The sequence below is a fragment of the Eubalaena glacialis genome, chromosome 8, assembly GCF_028564815.1.
Source record: "Eubalaena glacialis isolate mEubGla1 chromosome 8, mEubGla1.1.hap2.+ XY, whole genome shotgun sequence".
NCBI classification, from domain to species: Eukaryota; Metazoa; Chordata; class Mammalia; order Artiodactyla; family Balaenidae; genus Eubalaena; species Eubalaena glacialis.
In genome coordinates this window covers 39555908-39575474 of record NC_083723.1, presented here as the reverse complement: position 1 = coordinate 39575474, position 19567 = coordinate 39555908, and positions in this window count along the sequence as shown.

Sequence of the window (19567 nt, the reverse complement as noted above, 5' to 3'; positions counted from 1 at the left end):
AGTGGGAAAGGTTTAATAAATAACTTAACCCTAACGCGTACCTTAACCCTAACCCATAACCTAACCCTAACACGTATCCTAATCCTAAACCGTACCGTAAACCTACCATTAACCCTAAAGCTAACCCTAACACATACCCTACGCCATACACTCACCCGTACCCTGTTACCACTGGCTGGTAGGTCTGTTTCCCTAGTACCAGCGTGGAGAACGTAGAAAGGCTGCCGCCCTCTGGCCGTTACCTGCAAAAGCAGGTTTAAAGCTTGAGCTAATGGTCACTTCATATGAACTAGTACTGCAGGGCTGTAAATGAAACCTGCCCTCAAAATGTCTTGAGGGAGGTAATGGCCAAAATATTTCAAAAGGTGACACATACTTTAAGTAAACACTTAGAAGAACTAAGCTCTAATCACAGCTGGAAAAATAAAAAGCACATGTCTTAAAGCTCAATTTCAACACATTATGAGACACATGCAAATTCAACCACAAAGAGGTATCAGCACACACCAGTCAGAATAACCATCAGCAAAAAACTACAAAGAATAAATGCTGAAGGTGCTGTGGAGAAGTGCATACCCTCAACTTTACGTGGGACGTAACCTGGAAAGAGCCACTAAAGAGAACAGAATGGAGGTGCCTTTGAAAGGTAAACATTGAGCTACCATATGATCCAACAGACCCATTCCTGGAACTATAACCTAAGAAGACAGAATTGGAAAGACACAGGCAGGCAAATCTGCATTGCATGGTATTACAATAGCCAAGATATGGAAGTAACCAAAAAGTCCACCGACAGATGGGTGGACAAAGAAGAACTGCTACATGTACACATGGAATATGAGCTAGCGAAAAAATGAAACAATGCCATTTGCAGCACCATAGATGAGTCTAGAAGTAATCAAGCAACTTGTAGTAAGTGAGACAGTGAAAGACACATATCCTATCATATCACATACAGGTGTTACCTAAAAATTGAAACAAACGAAGATATTTCCACAGAGAAAGGCAATCACAGATTCAGTACAAAAACTTATGCTTCGCCAAATGGAAAGGTGTGAGGATTGGATACACTACCATATTGAGGTTAACGGAGAGATACCAACACATGTGAAATATATAATCACCAAAGATCTACGGAATACCAAGGGAAGACTACTCAACATTGTGTCATAACCTACATGGGAAAAGGATCTGAAGAAGAATAGATATATGTATATGTGTGAAAGAAGCACATCTTGCACACCTAGAACAAACAAAACATTGTAATCAAGTTTGCTGTGATAAAAAATAAAAATTAACTTAAAACTACGAACAAGAAGTAATGAGACATAAACTTAAAGGGCTTTTTCCTGGCACATTCCATTCTAATTTACAACCTAGAACACCACTTCCAGTAAGGCTCTGTTGCCCTAGTAACCAGATTTGGTAAAGGAGAAATGCTGCCGCCTTGTGGCCCATTCCCGCAAGAGCAGCTTTTAACCCACAGCTCATGGTCACTTAATATTCACAAGGACTCAGGCCTGTAAAGGACACCTGCCCTCAAAATTGTGCTGAGGTAGGGAATGGATAAAACAATTCAAAACAGGCAACATTTTCAAGAAGATAGTATGAAGAGGTAAGTTTTACTCACTCTCTTTTTAAAAAAAGGAAAATGGATAAAAGCTCAACCTCAGGAAGTATTAGACTCATGCAATCTAATCTACAAAAAGTTTTCAACTCACACCAGTCGACTGACCATCAGCAAAAAGCCTACAAACAATCAATGCTGAAGAGGTTTTAGAGAACTGTGTACCCTCTAGCTGCTGGTGAGATGTAAAGTGGTTAACAGCCAATAATGAGAACAGAAAGGAGCTGCGTTTAAAAGGAAAAAGTGAGGTACCATTCAATCCAGCAGGCGCACCAATGGGCCTCTCACCTGAGAAGACCAGAATCAAGAAGACCCGGGCTGCAAAAGCTGCACTGCAGCCTTATTCACAATAGACAAGACAGTGAAGCAACCAAAATGTCCATCAACAGATGAAGGGATAAAGAAGAAGTGGTCCATGTACACAATGAATACTAGCCATGGAAAACCATGAAACACTGCTCTTTGAGGCACCATAGATGATCTTGGAGATAATCACAGAACATGAGGGAAGTCGGAAAGCAAAAGTCCTATATCCTATGAAATCACTTATAGGCGTTATCTAATAACTGACACAAATGAACATATTTCCACAGGGAAAGGCAATCACAGACTTATAAAAAAAAACTATGCTTACCTAAAAGGAAAGGTGGGGGGAATGGATAAATGAAGATTAGCGTTACCATCTGTATACAAATTCATATTATATACATATATCAAAAAGACCGACCATATAGCAAGGGAGGTTGACGGAACACTCTGTAATAATTTACATGGGAAGAGGATCTCTACATAAATAGATATATATAATGTGTAAATGAACCAGAGTGTGTACACCTTGGACAAACAACATGCGAACCATTACCCCAATGTAAAAAATTAAAACAACGAACTAGAAGTAATGAGACATAAACTTATGGGTGGTTCTCCTGGCACATTCCATTCAAATTTACAACCTAGGTAAACGACTTCCAGAACGGCTCTGCTGCCCTAGTACCCAGATTTGGGAATGGAGAAATGCTGCCTCCTTGTGGCCGTTTCCCACAACAGCAGCTTTAAACCCACTGCAAAAGGTCACTAAATATTCACCAATTCAGTTCTGTAAATGACACCTGCCCTCCAAAAAATACTGAGGTCGAAAATCGACCAAAAAATTCAAGAGTGCAACCTTCCAAAAAGACAATTTGAAGAGGTAGATTGTACTCACACTTTTTTTTTTCTTTTTTCTTTTAACACAAAAGAAAAAGGCGTGGAAAAATGATGAATTTTAGGAATTTTTAAAGACATGTCAACCCAAATTACAAAAACCTATCAGCTCACAGCAGTCAGAATGGCCCTCGACAAAAATGCTGCAAACAATAAATGCTGACGTGATTGTGGAGAAATGAGTACCCTCGATTCTAAGGGGGACGTGGTAAGAGCCACTAATGAAAGCACAATTGAGGTGCCTTGAAAAGGTAACATTGAGCTACCATACCAGTCAATCAATCATACCCACTGCTGGGTGTATCACCTGAGAAAATGAAAATCCAAAAGTCACAGGCTGGCAATCCTGCACTCCAGCAATAGTTACCATAGGCAACACTTGGAAGCAACGAAAACGTCCATCAACAGAGGAATGCACCAAGAAGAAGTGGTCCATGTCCACAATGGAATATTAGCCATGGAAAACATTGAAGCACTGCTCTTTGAGGCACCATACATGAGCCTGGAGATAATCACAAAACATGAAGTAGGACGGAAAGCAAAAGACCTATATCCTATAATATCACTTATGGCATTATCTAATAACTGACACAAATGAACATATTTCCAAAGAGAAAGACACTCACGGGCTTAGAAAACAAACTATGCTCATCTAAAAGGAAAGGAGGGGGGAATTGATAAATAAAGAATAGTGTTACTATACGTATACAAATACATATTATATACATGTATCAAAAAGACCGAACATATAGCAAGGGAGGTCTATGGAACACTGTAATATTTTACATGGGAAGAGGATCTGTACATTAATAGACATACATAATGTGCAAATGAACCAGATTGTGTACACCTAGGACAAACAATATTCTAATCTTTACTCTGATTAAAAAAATGTAAAACCCCAAGAAGAAGTAATGAGACATAAACTTATGGGGATTTCTCCTGGCAAATTCCATTCTCATTTACAACCTAGGACAACGACTTCCAGAAAGGCTCTGCTGCCCTAGTACCCAGATTGGGGAATGGAGAAATGCTGCCTCCTTGTGGCCGTTTCCCACAACAGCAGCTTTAAACCCACTGGGAAAGGTCACTAAGTATTCACCAACGTGCAGTTCTGTAAATGACACCTGCCCTCCAAAAAATTTCTGGGGTCAAAAATCGACCAAAAATTCAAAAGAGGGCAACCTTCGAAGAAGACAATTTCAAGAGCTATACTGTACACACGGTTTTTTCTTTTAAGTGAAAAGAAAAAGGCGTGGGAAAATGATAAAATTTAGGAATTTTGAAAGATACGCAAACCGAAATTACAAATACCTATCAGCTCACAGCAGTCAGAATGGCCATCAGCAAAAATGCTGCGAACAATACATGCTGAAGGGATTGTGGAGAAATGTGTACCCTGAGCTCTAAGGGGGACGTGGTAAGAACCATTACTGTAAACACAATGGAGGTGCTTTGAAAAGGTAAACATTGAGCTACCAGTGAATCAAGCATACCATCTGCTGAGCCTATCACCTGAGAAAATGAGAATCAAAAAGTCACAGGCTGGCAAACCTGTACGCCAGCATTACTTACCATAGTCAACACATGGAAGCAACAAAAATGTCCATCAACAGAGGAATGCACCAAGAAGAAGTGGTCCATGTATACAACGGAATAGTACTCCAGTAAAAATTATAAATGAAATTTAAAAAACAAACAAATGTAAGGAGACATCAGCATCTGTGGGTTTCTCCGGGCACATTCCACTCTAATTTATAACCGAAGAGCACCACTGGCTGGTAGGTCTGTTTCCCTAGTACCAGCGTGGGGAACGTAGAAAGGCTGCCGCCCTCTGGCCGTTACCTGCAAAAGCAGGTTTAAAGCTTGAGCTAATGGTCACTTCATATGAACTAGTACTGCAGGGCTGTAAATGAAACCTGCCCTCAAAATGTCTTGAGGGAGGTAATGGCCAAAATATTTCAAAAGGTGACACATACTTCAAGTAAACACTTTGAAGAACTAAGCTCTAATCACAGCTGGAAAAATAAAAAGCACATGTCTTAAAGCTCAATTTCAACGCATTATGAGACACATGCAAATTCAACCACAAAGAGGTATCAGCTCACACCAGTCAGAATAACCATCAGCAAAAAACTACAAAGAATAAATGCTGTAGGTGCTGTGGAGAAATGCATACCCTCACCTTTATGTGGGACGTAACCTGGAAAGAGCCACTAAAGAGAACAGAATGGAGGTGCCTTTAAAAGGTAAACATTGAGCTACCATATGATCCAGCAGGCCCACTCCTGGACCTACAATCTAAGAAGACAGAATTGGAAAGACACAGGCAGGCAAATCTGCATTGCACAGTATTACAATAGCCAAGATATGGAAGTAACCAAAAAGTCCACCAACAGATGGGTGGACAAAGAAGAACTCCTCCATGTACAGATGGATTATTAGCTGGTGAAACAATGAAACAATGCCATTTGCAGCACCATAGATGAGTCTAGACGTAATCACGCCACTTGTAGTAAGTGAGAAAGCAAAACACACATATCCTATCATATCACTTTTAGGAGTTACCTAAAAGTGTACCCTACCCTAACCCGTACCCTAACCTGTACCCTAACCCGAACCCTAACCCTAACCCTAAACTACCCTTGACTGCTTCTCTCTCCAGCACATTTCCTAAGCACTAGTGTTTTAAGGAACAGGTTAAAAAGAAAATCCTAATGTGATTTCTTTATAATGTGTGTGTTCTTTATCTTATCCTAGTGTCTAAAAGCTTCTCCATGGCTGGACCTCAAATAATATTCCTTTACGTACTAAGTGGTATCTAGAGAGTGGGATAGGTTTAATAAATACCCTAACCCTAACGTGTACCCTAACCCTAACGCGTACCCTAACCCTAACCCATCACCTAACCCTAACACGTAGCCTAATCCTAACCCATACCCTAAACCTAGCCCTAACCCTAAAACTAACCCTAACCCTAACCCATACCCTACGCCATACCCTCACGCGTACCCTAAGCCGTAACCTAACCCTAACCCTTACCCTAACCCTAACCCTAAACTACCCTTGACTGCTTCTGCCTCCAGTAGATTTCCTAAGCACTAGTGTTTTAAGGAACAGGTTAAAAAGAAAATCCTAATGTGATTTCTTTATAATGTGTGAGTTCTTAATCTTATCCTACTGTCTAAAAGCTTCTCCATGGCTGGACCCCAAATAATATTCCTTTATGTGCTAAGTGGTATCTAGCGAGTGGGATAGGTTTAATAAGTACCCTAACCCTAACACGTACCCTAACCCTAACCCATAACCTAACCCTAACACGTACCCTAACCCTAGCCCTAAACCTAAAACTAACCCTAAACCTACCCATACTCTACACCGTACCCTCGCCCGTACCCTAAGCCATACCCTAACCCTAACCCCAACCCTAACACTAACCCTAACCCGTAACCTAAGCCGTACCCTAACCCTAAACCTAACACTAACCCTAACCCTAACACTTACCCTAAGCCTAACCCTTGACTGCTTCTGCCTCCAGTAGATTTCCTAAGCACTAGTGTTTTAAGGAACAGGTTAAAAAGAAAATCCTAACGTGATTTCTTTATAATGTGTGTGTTCTTAATCTTATCCTAGTGTCTAAAAGCTTCTCCATGGCTGGACCCCAAATAATATTCCTTAACATGCTAAGTGGTATCTAGCGAGTGGGATAGGTTTAATAAATACCCTAACCCTAACACGTACCCTAACCTTAACCCATAACCTAACCCTAACACGTACCCTAATCCTAAACCATACCCTAAACCTAGCCCTAACCCTAAAACTAACCCTAACCCATACTCTACACCATACCCTCGCCGTAGCCTAAGCCGTACCCTAAGCCTAACACTAAACCTAACACTAACCCTAACCCGTAACCTAAGCCGTACCCTAACCCTAAACCTAACCCTAACCCTAACCCTAACCCTTGACTGCTTCTGCCTCCAGTAGGTTTCCTAAGCACTAGTGTTTTAAGGAACAGGTTAAAAAGAAAATCCTAATGTGATTTCTTTATAATGTGGGAGTTCTTAATCTTATCCTACTGTCTAAAAGTTTCTCCATGGCTAGACTCCAAATAATACTACTTTACGTGCTAAGTGGTATGTAGCGAGTGGGATAGGTTTAATAAATAACTTAACCCTAACACGTACCCTAACCCTAACCCATAACTTACCCCTAACACGTACCCTAATCCTAAACCGTACCCTAAACCTACCCTTAACCCTAACCCTAACCCTAAGCCATACCCTATGCCATAGCCTCACCTGTACCCTAACCCGTACCCTAAGCCGTACCCTAACCCTAACCCTAACCCTAAACTACCCTTGACTGCTTCTGCCTCCAGTAGATTTTCTAAGCACTAGTGTTTTAAGGAACAGGTTAAAAAGAAAATCCTAATGTGATTTCTTTATAATGTGTGTGTTCTTTATCTTATCCTAGTGTCTAAATGCTTCTCCATGGCTGGACCGCAAATAATATTCCTTTACGTGCTAACTGGTATATAGCGAGTGGGAAAGGTTTAATAAATAACTTAACCCTAACGCGTACCTTAACCCTAACCCATAACCTAACCCTAACACGTATCCTAATCCTAAACCGTACCGTAAACCTACCATTAACCCTAAAGCTAACCCTAACACATACCCTACGCCATACACTCACCCGTACCCTGTTACCACTGGCTGGTAGGTCTGTTTCCCTAGTACCAGCGTGGAGAACGTAGAAAGGCTGCCGCCCTCTGGCCGTTACCTGCAAAAGCAGGTTTAAAGCTTGAGCTAATGGTCACTTCATATGAACTAGTACTGCAGGGCTGTAAATGAAACCTGCCCTCAAAATGTCTTGAGGGAGGTAATGGCCAAAATATTTCAAAAGGTGACACATACTTTAAGTAAACACTTAGAAGAACTAAGCTCTAATCACAGCTGGAAAAATAAAAAGCACATGTCTTAAAGCTCAATTTCAACACATTATGAGACACATGCAAATTCAACCACAAAGAGGTATCAGCACACACCAGTCAGAATAACCATCAGCAAAAAACTACAAAGAATAAATGCTGAAGGTGCTGTGGAGAAGTGCATACCCTCAACTTTACGTGGGACGTAACCTGGAAAGAGCCACTAAAGAGAACAGAATGGAGGTGCCTTTGAAAGGTAAACATTGAGCTACCATATGATCCAACAGACCCATTCCTGGAACTATAACCTAAGAAGACAGAATTGGAAAGACACAGGCAGGCAAATCTGCATTGCATGGTATTACAATAGCCAAGATATGGAAGTAACCAAAAAGTCCACCGACAGATGGGTGGACAAAGAAGAACTGCTACATGTACACATGGAATATGAGCTAGCGAAAAAATGAAACAATGCCATTTGCAGCACCATAGATGAGTCTAGAAGTAATCAAGCAACTTGTAGTAAGTGAGACAGCGAAAGACACATATCCTATCATATCACATACAGGTGTTACCTAAAAATTGAAACAAACGAAGATATTTCCACAGAGAAAGGCAATCACAGATTCAGTACAAAAACTTATGCTTCGCCAAATGGAAAGGTGTGAGGATTGGATACACTACCATATTGAGGTTAACGGAGAGATACAAACACATGTGAAATATATAATCACCAAAGATCTACGGAATACCAAGGGAAGACTACTCAACATTGTGTCATAACCTACATGGGAAAAGGATCTGAAGAAGAATAGATATATGTATATGTGTGAAAGAAGCACATCTTGCACACCTAGAACAAACAAAACATTGTAATCAAGTTTGCTGTGATAAAAAATAAAAATTAACTTAAAACTACGAACAAGAAGTAATGAGACATAAACTTAAAGGGCTTTTTCCTGGCACATTCCATTCTAATTTACAACCTAGAACACCACTTCCAGTAAGGCTCTGTTGCCCTAGTAACCAGATTTGGTAAAGGAGAAATGCTGCCGCCTTGTGGCCCATTCCCGCAAGAGCAGCTTTTAACCCACAGCTCATGGTCACTTAATATTCACAAGGACTCAGGCCTGTAAAGGACACCTGCCCTCAAAATTGTGCTGAGGTAGGGAATGGATAAAACAATTCAAAACAGGCAACATTTTCAAGAAGATAGTATGAAGAGGTAAGTTTTACTCACTCTCTTTTTAAAAAAAGGAAAATGGATAAAAGCTCAACCTCAGGAAGTATTAGACTCATGCAATCTAATCTACAAAAAGTTTTCAACTCACACCAGTCGACTGACCATCAGCAAAAAGCCTACAAACAATCAATGCTGAAGAGGTTTTAGAGAACTGTGTACCCTCTAGCTGCTGGTGAGATGTAAAGTGGTTAACAGCCAATAATGAGAACAGAAAGGAGCTGCGTTTAAAAGGAAAAAGTGAGGTACCATTCAATCCAGCAGGCGCACCAATGGGCCTCTCACCTGAGAAGACCAGAATCAAGAAGACCCGGGCTGCAAAAGCTGCACTGCAGCCTTATTCACAATAGACAAGACAGTGAAGCAACCAAAATGTCCATCAACAGATGAAGGGATAAAGAAGAAGTGGTCCATGTACACAATGAATACTAGCCATGGAAAACCATGAAACACTGCTCTTTGAGGCACCATAGATGATCTTGGAGATAATCACAGAACATGAGGGAAGTCGGAAAGCAAAAGTCCTATATCCTATGAAATCACTTATAGGCGTTATCTAATAACTGACACAAATGAACATATTTCCACAGGGAAAGGCAATCACAGACTTATAAAAAAAAACTATGCTTACCTAAAAGGAAAGGTGGGGGGAATGGATAAATGAAGATTAGCGTTACCATCTGTATACAAATTCATATTATATACATATATCAAAAAGACCGACCATATAGCAAGGGAGGTTGACGGAACACTCTGTAATAATTTACATGGGAAGAGGATCTCTACATAAATAGATATATATAATGTGTAAATGAACCAGAGTGTGTACACCTTGGACAAACAACATCCGAACCATTACCTCAATGTAAAAAATTAAAACAACGAACTAGAAGTAATGAGACATAAACTTATGGGTGGTTTTCCTGGCACATTCCATTCAAATTTACAACCTAGGTAAACGACTTCCAGAACGGCTCTGCTGCCCTAGTACCCAGATTTGGGAATGGAGAAATGCTGCCTCCTTGTGGCCGTTTCCCACAACAGCAGCTTTAAACCCACTGCAAAAGGTCACTAAATATTCACCAATTCAGTTCTGTAAATGACACCTGCCCTCCAAAAAATACTGAGGTCGAAAATCGACCAAAAAATTCAAGAGTGCAACCTTCCAAAAAGACAATTTGAAGAGCTAGATTGTACTCACACTTTTTTTTTTCTTTTTTCTTTTAACACAAAAGAAAAAGGCGTGGAAAAATGATGAATTTTAGGAATTTTTAAAGACATGTCAACCCAAATTACAAAAACCTATCAGCTCACAGCAGTCAGAATGGCCCTCGACAAAAATGCTGCAAACAATAAATGCTGACGTGATTGTGGAGAAATGAGTACCCTCGATTCTAAGGGGGACGTGGTAAGAGCCACTAATGAAAGCACAATTGAGGTGCCTTGAAAAGGTAACATTGAGCTACCATACCAGTCAATCAATCATACCCACTGCTGGGTGTATCACCTGAGAAAATGAAAATCCAAAAGTCACAGGCTGGCAATCCTGCACTCCAGCAATAGTTACCATAGGCAACACTTGGAAGCAACGAAAACGTCCATCAACAGAGGAATGCACCAAGAAGAAGTGGTCCATGTACACAATGGAATATTAGCCATGGAAAACATTGAAGCACTGCTCTTTGAGGCACCATACATGAGCCTGGAGATAATCACAAAACATGAAGTAGGACGGAAAGCAAAAGACCTATATCCTATAATATCACTTATGGCATTATCTAATAACTGACACAAATGAACATATTTCCAAAGAGAAAGACACTCACGGGCTTAGAAAACAAACTATGCTCATCTAAAAGGAAAGGAGGGGGGAATTGATAAATAAAGAATAGTGTTACTATACGTATACAAATACATATTATATACATGTATCAAAAAGACCGAACATATAGCAAGGGAGGTCTATGGAACACTGTAATATTTTACATGGGAAGAGGATCTGTACATTAATAGACATACATAATGTGCAAATGAACCAGATTGTGTACACCTAGGACAAACAATATTCTAATCTTTACTCTGATTAAAAAAATGTAAAACCCCAAGAAGAAGTAATGAGACATAAACTTATGGGGATTTCTCCTGGCAAATTCCATTCTCATTTACAACCTAGGACAACGACTTCCAGAAAGGCTCTGCTGCCCTAGTACCCAGATTGGGGAATGGAGAAATGCTGCCTCCTTGTGGCCGTTTCCCACAACAGCAGCTTTAAACCCACTGGGAAAGGTCACTAAGTATTCACCAACGTGCAGTTCTGTAAATGACACCTGCCCTCCAAAAAATTTCTGGGGTCAAAAATCGACCAAAAATTCAAAAGAGGGCAACCTTCGAAGAAGACAATTTCAAGAGCTATACTGTACACACGGTTTTTTCTTTTAAGTGAAAAGAAAAAGGCGTGGGAAAATGATAAAATTTAGGAATTTTGAAAGATACGCAAACCGAAATTACAAATACCTATCAGCTCACAGCAGTCAGAATGGCCATCAGCAAAAATGCTGCGAACAATACATGCTGAAGGGATTGTGGAGAAATGTGTACCCTGAGCTCTAAGGGGGACGTGGTAAGAACCATTACTGTAAACACAATGGAGGTGCTTTGAAAAGGTAAACATTGAGCTACCAGTGAATCAAGCATACCATCTGCTGAGCCTATCACCTGAGAAAATGAGAATCAAAAAGTCACAGGCTGGCAAACCTGTACGCCAGCATTACTTACCATAGTCAACACATGGAAGCAACAAAAATGTCCATCAACAGAGGAATGCACCAAGAAGAAGTGGTCCATGTATACAACGGAATAGTACTCCAGTAAAAATTATAAATTAAATTTAAAAAACAAACAAATGTAAGGAGACATCAGCATCTGTGGGTTTCTCCGGGCACATTCCACTCTAATTTATAACCGAAGAGCACCACTGGCTGGTAGGTCTGTTTCCCTAGTACCAGCGTGGGGAACGTAGAAAGGCTGCCGCCCTCTGGCCGTTACCTGCAAAAGCAGGTTTAAAGCTTGAGCTAATGGTCACTTCATATGAACTAGTACTGCAGGGCTGTAAATGAAACCTGCCCTCAAAATGTCTTGAGGGAGGTAATGGCCAAAATATTTCAAAAGGTGACACATACTTCAAGTAAACACTTTGAAGAACTAAGCTCTAATCACAGCTGGAAAAATAAAAAGCACATGTCTTAAAGCTCAATTTCAACGCATTATGAGACACATGCAAATTCAACCACAAAGAGGTATCAGCTCACACCAGTCAGAATAACCATCAGCAAAAAACTACAAAGAATAAATGCTGTAGGTGCTGTGGAGAAATGCATACCCTCACCTTTATGTGGGACGTAACCTGGAAAGAGCCACTAAAGAGAACAGAATGGAGGTGCCTTTAAAAGGTAAACATTGAGCTACCATATGATCCAGCAGGCCCACTCCTGGACCTACAATCTAAGAAGACAGAATTGGAAAGACACAGGCAGGCAAATCTGCATTGCACAGTATTACAATAGCCAAGATATGGAAGTAACCAAAAAGTCCACCAACAGATGGGTGGACAAAGAAGAACTCCTCCATGTACAGATGGATTATTAGCTGGTGAAACAATGAAACAATGCCATTTGCAGCACCATAGATGAGTCTAGACGTAATCACGCCACTTGTAGTAAGTGAGAAAGCAAAACACACATATCCTATCATATCACTTTTAGGAGTTACCTAAAAGTGTACCCTACCCTAACCCGTACCCTAACCTGTACCCTAACCCGAACCCTAACCCTAACCCTAAACTACCCTTGACTGCTTCTCTCTCCAGCACATTTCCTAAGCACTAGTGTTTTAAGGAACAGGTTAAAAAGAAAATCCTAATGTGATTTCTTTATAATGTGTGAGTTCTTAATCTTATCCTACTGTCTAAAAGCTTCTCCATGGCTGGACCCCAAATAATATTCCTTTATGTGCTAAGTGGTATCTAGCGAGTGGGATAGGTTTAATAAGTACCCTAACCCTAACACGTACCCTAACCCTAACCCATAACCTAACCCTAACACGTACCCTAACCCTAGCCCTAAACCTAAAACTAACCCTAAACCTACCCATACTCTACACCGTACCCTCGCCCGTACCCTAAGCCATACCCTAACCCTAACCCCAACCCTAACACTAACCCTAACCCGTAACCTAAGCCGTACCCTAACCCTAAACCTAACACTAACCCTAACCCTAACACTTACCCTAAGCCTAACCCTTGACTGCTTCTGCCTCCAGTAGATTTCCTAAGCACTAGTGTTTTAAGGAACAGGTTAAAAAGAAAATCCTAACGTGATTTCTTTATAATGTGTGTGTTCTTAATCTTATCCTAGTGTCTAAAAGCTTCTCCATGGCTGGACCCCAAATAATATTCCTTAACATGCTAAGTGGTATCTAGCGAGTGGGATAGGTTTAATAAATACCCTAACCCTAACACGTACCCTAACCTTAACCCATAACCTAACCCTAACACGTACCCTAATCCTAAACCATACCCTAAACCTAGCCCTAACCCTAAAACTAACCCTAACCCATACTCTACACCATACCCTCGCCGTAGCCTAAGCCGTACCCTAAGCCTAACACTAAACCTAACACTAACCCTAACCCGTAACCTAAGCCGTACCCTAACCCTAAACCTAACCCTAACCCTAACCCTAACCCTTGACTGCTTCTGCCTCCAGTAGGTTTCCTAAGCACTAGTGTTTTAAGGAACAGGTTAAAAAGAAAATCCTAATGTGATTTCTTTATAATGTGGGAGTTCTTAATCTTATCCTACTGTCTAAAAGTTTCTCCATGGCTAGACTCCAAATAATACTACTTTACGTGCTAAGTGGTATGTAGCGAGTGGGATAGGTTTAATAAATAACTTAACCCTAACACGTACCCTAACCCTAACCCATAACTTACCCCTAACACGTACCCTAATCCTAAACCGTACCCTAAACCTACCCTTAACCCTAACCCTAACCCTAAGCCATACCCTATGCCATAGCCTCACCTGTACCCTAACCCGTACCCTAAGCCGTACCCTAACCCTAACCCTAACCCTAAACTACGCTTGACTGCTTCTGCCTCCAGTAGATTTTCTAAGCACTAGTGTTTTAAGGAACAGGTTAAAAAGAAAATCCTAATGTGATTTCTTTATAATGTGTGTGTTCTTTATCTTATCCTAGTGTCTAAATGCTTCTCCATGGCTGGACCGCAAATAATATTCCTTTACGTGCTAACTGGTATATAGCGAGTGGGAAAGGTTTAATAAATAACTTAACCCTAACGCGTACCTTAACCCTAACCCATAACCTAACCCTAACACGTATCCTAATCCTAAACCGTACCGTAAACCTACCATTAACCCTAAAGCTAACCCTAACACATACCCTACGCCATACACTCACCCGTACCCTGTTACCACTGGCTGGTAGGTCTGTTTCCCTAGTACCAGCGTGGAGAACGTAGAAAGGCTGCCGCCCTCTGGCCGTTACCTGCAAAAGCAGGTTTAAAGCTTGAGCTAATGGTCACTTCATATGAACTAGTACTGCAGGGCTGTAAATGAAACCTGCCCTCAAAATGTCTTGAGGGAGGTAATGGCCAAAATATTTCAAAAGGTGACACATACTTTAAGTAAACACTTAGAAGAACTAAGCTCTAATCACAGCTGGAAAAATAAAAAGCACATGTCTTAAAGCTCAATTTCAACACATTATGAGACACATGCAAATTCAACCACAAAGAGGTATCAGCACACACCAGTCAGAATAACCATCAGCAAAAAACTACAAAGAATAAATGCTGAAGGTGCTGTGGAGAAGTGCATACCCTCAACTTTACGTGGGACGTAACCTGGAAAGAGCCACTAAAGAGAACAGAATGGAGGTGCCTTTGAAAGGTAAACATTGAGCTACCATATGATCCAACAGACCCATTCCTGGAACTATAACCTAAGAAGACAGAATTGGAAAGACACAGGCAGGCAAATCTGCATTGCATGGTATTACAATAGCCAAGATATGGAAGTAACCAAAAAGTCCACCGACAGATGGGTGGACAAAGAAGAACTGCTACATGTACACATGGAATATGAGCTAGCGAAAAAATGAAACAATGCCATTTGCAGCACCATAGATGAGTCTAGAAGTAATCAAGCAACTTGTAGTAAGTGAGACAGCGAAAGACACATATCCTATCATATCACATACAGGTGTTACCTAAAAATTGAAACAAACGAAGATATTTCCACAGAGAAAGGCAATCACAGATTCAGTACAAAAACTTATGCTTCGCCAAATGGAAAGGTGTGAGGATTGGATACACTACCATATTGAGGTTAACGGAGAGATACAAACACATGTGAAATATATAATCACCAAAGATCTACGGAATACCAAGGGAAGACTACTCAACATTGTGTCATAACCTACATGGGAAAAGGATCTGAAGAAGAATAGATATATGTATATGTGTGAAAGAAGCACATCTTGCACACCTAGAACAAACAAAACATTGTAATCAAGTTTGCTGTGATAAAAAATAAAAATTAACTTAAAACTACGAACAAGAAGTAATGAGACATAAACTTAAAGGGCTTTTTCCTGGCACATTCCATTCTAATTTACAACCTAGAACACCACTTCCAGTAAGGCTCTGTTGCCCTAGTAACCAGATTTGGTAAAGGAGAAATGCTGCCGCCTTGTGGCCCATTCCCGCAAGAGCAGCTTTTAACCCACAGCTCATGGTCACTTAATATTCACAAGGACTCAGGCCTGTAAAGGACACCTGCCCTCAAAATTGTGCTGAGGTAGGGAATGGATAAAACAATTCAAAACAGGCAACATTTTCAAGAAGATAGTATGAAGAGGTAAGTTTTACTCACTCTCTTTTTAAAAAAAGGAAAATGGATAAAAGCTCAACCTCAGGAAGTATTAGACTCATGCAATCTAATCTACAAAAAGTTTTCAACTCACACCAGTCGACTGACCATCAGCAAAAAGCCTACAAACAATCAATGCTGAAGAGGTTTTAGAGAACTGTGTACCCTCTAGCTGCTGGTGAGATGTAAAGTGGTTAACAGCCAATAATGAGAACAGAAAGGAGCTGCGTTTAAAAGGAAAAAGTGAGGTACCATTCAATCCAGCAGGCGCACCAATGGGCCTCTCACCTGAGAAGACCAGAATCAAGAAGACCCGGGCTGCAAAAGCTGCACTGCAGCCTTATTCACAATAGACAAGACAGTGAAGCAACCAAAATGTCCATCAACAGATGAAGGGATAAAGAAGAAGTGGTCCATGTACACAATGAATACTAGCCATGGAAAACCATGAAACACTGCTCTTTGAGGCACCATAGATGATCTTGGAGATAATCACAGAACATGAGGGAAGTCGGAAAGCAAAAGTCCTATATCCTATGAAATCACTTATAGGCGTTATCTAATAACTGACACAAATGAACATATTTCCACAGGGAAAGGCAATCACAGACTTATAAAAAAAAACTATGCTTACCTAAAAGGAAAGGTGGGGGGAATGGATAAATGAAGATTAGCGTTACCATCTGTATACAAATTCATATTATATACATATATCAAAAAGACCGACCATATAGCAAGGGAGGTTGACGGAACACTCTGTAATAATTTACATGGGAAGAGGATCTCTACATAAATAGATATATATAATGTGTAAATGAACCAGAGTGTGTACACCTTGGACAAACAACATTCGAACCATTACCCCAATGTAAAAAATTAAAACAACGAACTAGAAGTAATGAGACATAAACTTATGGGTGGTTCTCCTGGCACATTCCATTCAAATTTACAACCTAGGTAAACGACTTCCAGAACGGCTCTGCTGCCCTAGTACCCAGATTTGGGAATGGAGAAATGCTGCCTCCTTGTGGCCGTTTCCCACAACAGCAGCTTTAAACCCACTGCAAAAGGTCACTAAATATTCACCAATTCAGTTCTGTAAATGACACCTGCCCTCCAAAAAATACTGAGGTCGAAAATCGACCAAAAAATTCAAGAGTGCAACCTTCCAAAAAGACAATTTGAAGAGGTAGATTGTACTCACACTTTTTTTTTCTTTTTTCTTTTAACACAAAAGAAAAAGGCGTGGAAAAATGATGAATTTTAGGAATTTTTAAAGACATGTCAACCCAAATTACAAAAACCTATCAGCTCACAGCAGTCAGAATGGCCCTCGACAAAAATGCTGCAAACAATAAATGCTGACGTGATTGTGGAGAAATGAGTACCCTCGATTCTAAGGGGGACGTGGTAAGAGCCACTAATGAAAGCACAATTGAGGTGCCTTGAAAAGGTAACATTGAGCTACCATACCAGTCAATCAATCATACCCACTGCTGGGTGTATCACCTGAGAAAATGAAAATCCAAAAGTCACAGGCTGGCAATCCTGCACTCCAGCAATAGTTACCATAGGCAACACTTGGAAGCAACGAAAACGTCCATCAACAGAGGAATGCACCAAGAAGAAGTGGTCCATGTACACAATGGAATATTAGCCATGGAAAACATTGAAGCACTGCTCTTTGAGGCACCATACATGAGCCTGGAGATAATCACAAAACATGAAGTAGGACGGAAAGCAAAAGACCTATATCCTATAATATCACTTATGGCATTATCTAATAACTGACACAAATGAACATATTTCCAAAGAGAAAGACACTCACGGGCTTAGAAAACAAACTATGCTCATCTAAAAGGAAAGGAGGGGGGAATTGATAAATAAAGAATAGTGTTACTATACGTATACAAATACATATTATATACATGTATCAAAAAGACCGAACATATAGCAAGGGAGGTCTATGGAACACTGTAATATTTTACATGGGAAGAGGATCTGTACATTAATAGACATACATAATGTGCAAATGAACCAGATTGTGTACACCTAGGACAAACAATATTCTAATCTTTACTCTGATTAAAAAAATTTAAAACCCCAAGAAGAAGTAATGAGACATAAACTTATGGGGATTTCTCCTGGCAAATTCCATTCTCATTTACAACCTAGGACAACGACTTCCAGAAAGGCTCTGCTGCCCTAGTACCCAGATTGGGGAATGGAGAAATGCTGCCTCCTTGTGGCCGTTTCCCACAACAGCAGCTTTAAACCCACTGGGAAAGGTCACTAAGTATTCACCAACGTGCAGTTCTGTAAATGACACCTGCCCTCCAAAAAATTTCTGGGGTCAAAAATCGACCAAAAATTCAAAAGAGGGCAACCTTCGAAGAAGACAATTTCAAGAGCTATACTGTACACACGGTTTTTTCTTTTAAGTGAAAAGAAAAAGGCGTGGGAAAATGATAAAATTTAGGAATTTTGAAAGATACGCAAACCGAAATTACAAATACCTATCAGCTCACAGCAGTCAGAATGGCCATCAGCAAAAATGCTGCGAACAATACATGCTGAAGGGATTGTGGAGAAATGTGTACCCTGAGCTCTAAGGGGGACGTGGTAAGAACCATTACTGTAAACACAATGGAGGTGCTTTGAAAAGGTAAACATTGAGCTACCAGTGAATCAAGCATACCATCTGCTGAGCCTATCACCTGAGAAAATGAGAATCAAAAAGTCACAGGCTGGCAAACCTGTACGCCAGCATTACTTACCATAGTCAACACATGGAAGCAACAAAAATGTCCATCAACAGAGGAATGCACCAAGAAGAAGTGGTCCATGTATACAACGGAATAGTACTCCAGTAAAAATTATAAATTAAATTTAAAAAACAAACAAATGTAAGGAGACATCAGCATCTGTGGGTTTCTCCGGGCACATTCCACTCTAATTTATAACCGAAGAGCACCACTGGCTGGTAGGTCTGTTTCCCTAGTACCAGCGTGGGGAACGTAGAAAGGCTGCCGCCCTCTGGCCGTTACCTGCAAAAGCAGGTTTAAAGCTTGAGCTAATGGTCACTTCATATGAACTAGTACTGCAGGGCTGTAAATGAAACCTGCCCTCAAAATGTCTTGAGGGAGGTAATGGCCAAAATATTTCAAAAGGTGACACATACTTCAAGTAAACACTTTGAAGAACTAAGCTCTAATCACAGCTGGAAAAATAAAAAGCACATGTCTTAAAGCTCAATTTCAACGCATTATGAGACACATGCAAATTCAACCACAAAGAGGTATCAGCTCACACCAGTCAGAATAACCATCAGCAAAAAACTACAAAGAATAAATGCTGTAGGTGCTGTGGAGAAATGCATACCCTCACCTTTATGTGGGACGTAACCTGGAAAGAGCCACTAAAGAGAACAGAATGGAGGTGCCTTTAAAAGGTAAACATTGAGCTACCATATGATCCAGCAGGCCCACTCCTGGACCTACAATCTAAGAAGACAGAATTGGAAAGACACAGGCAGGCAAATCTGCATTGCACAGTATTACAATAGCCAAGATATGGAAGTAACCAAAAAGTCCACCAACAGATGGGTGGACAAAG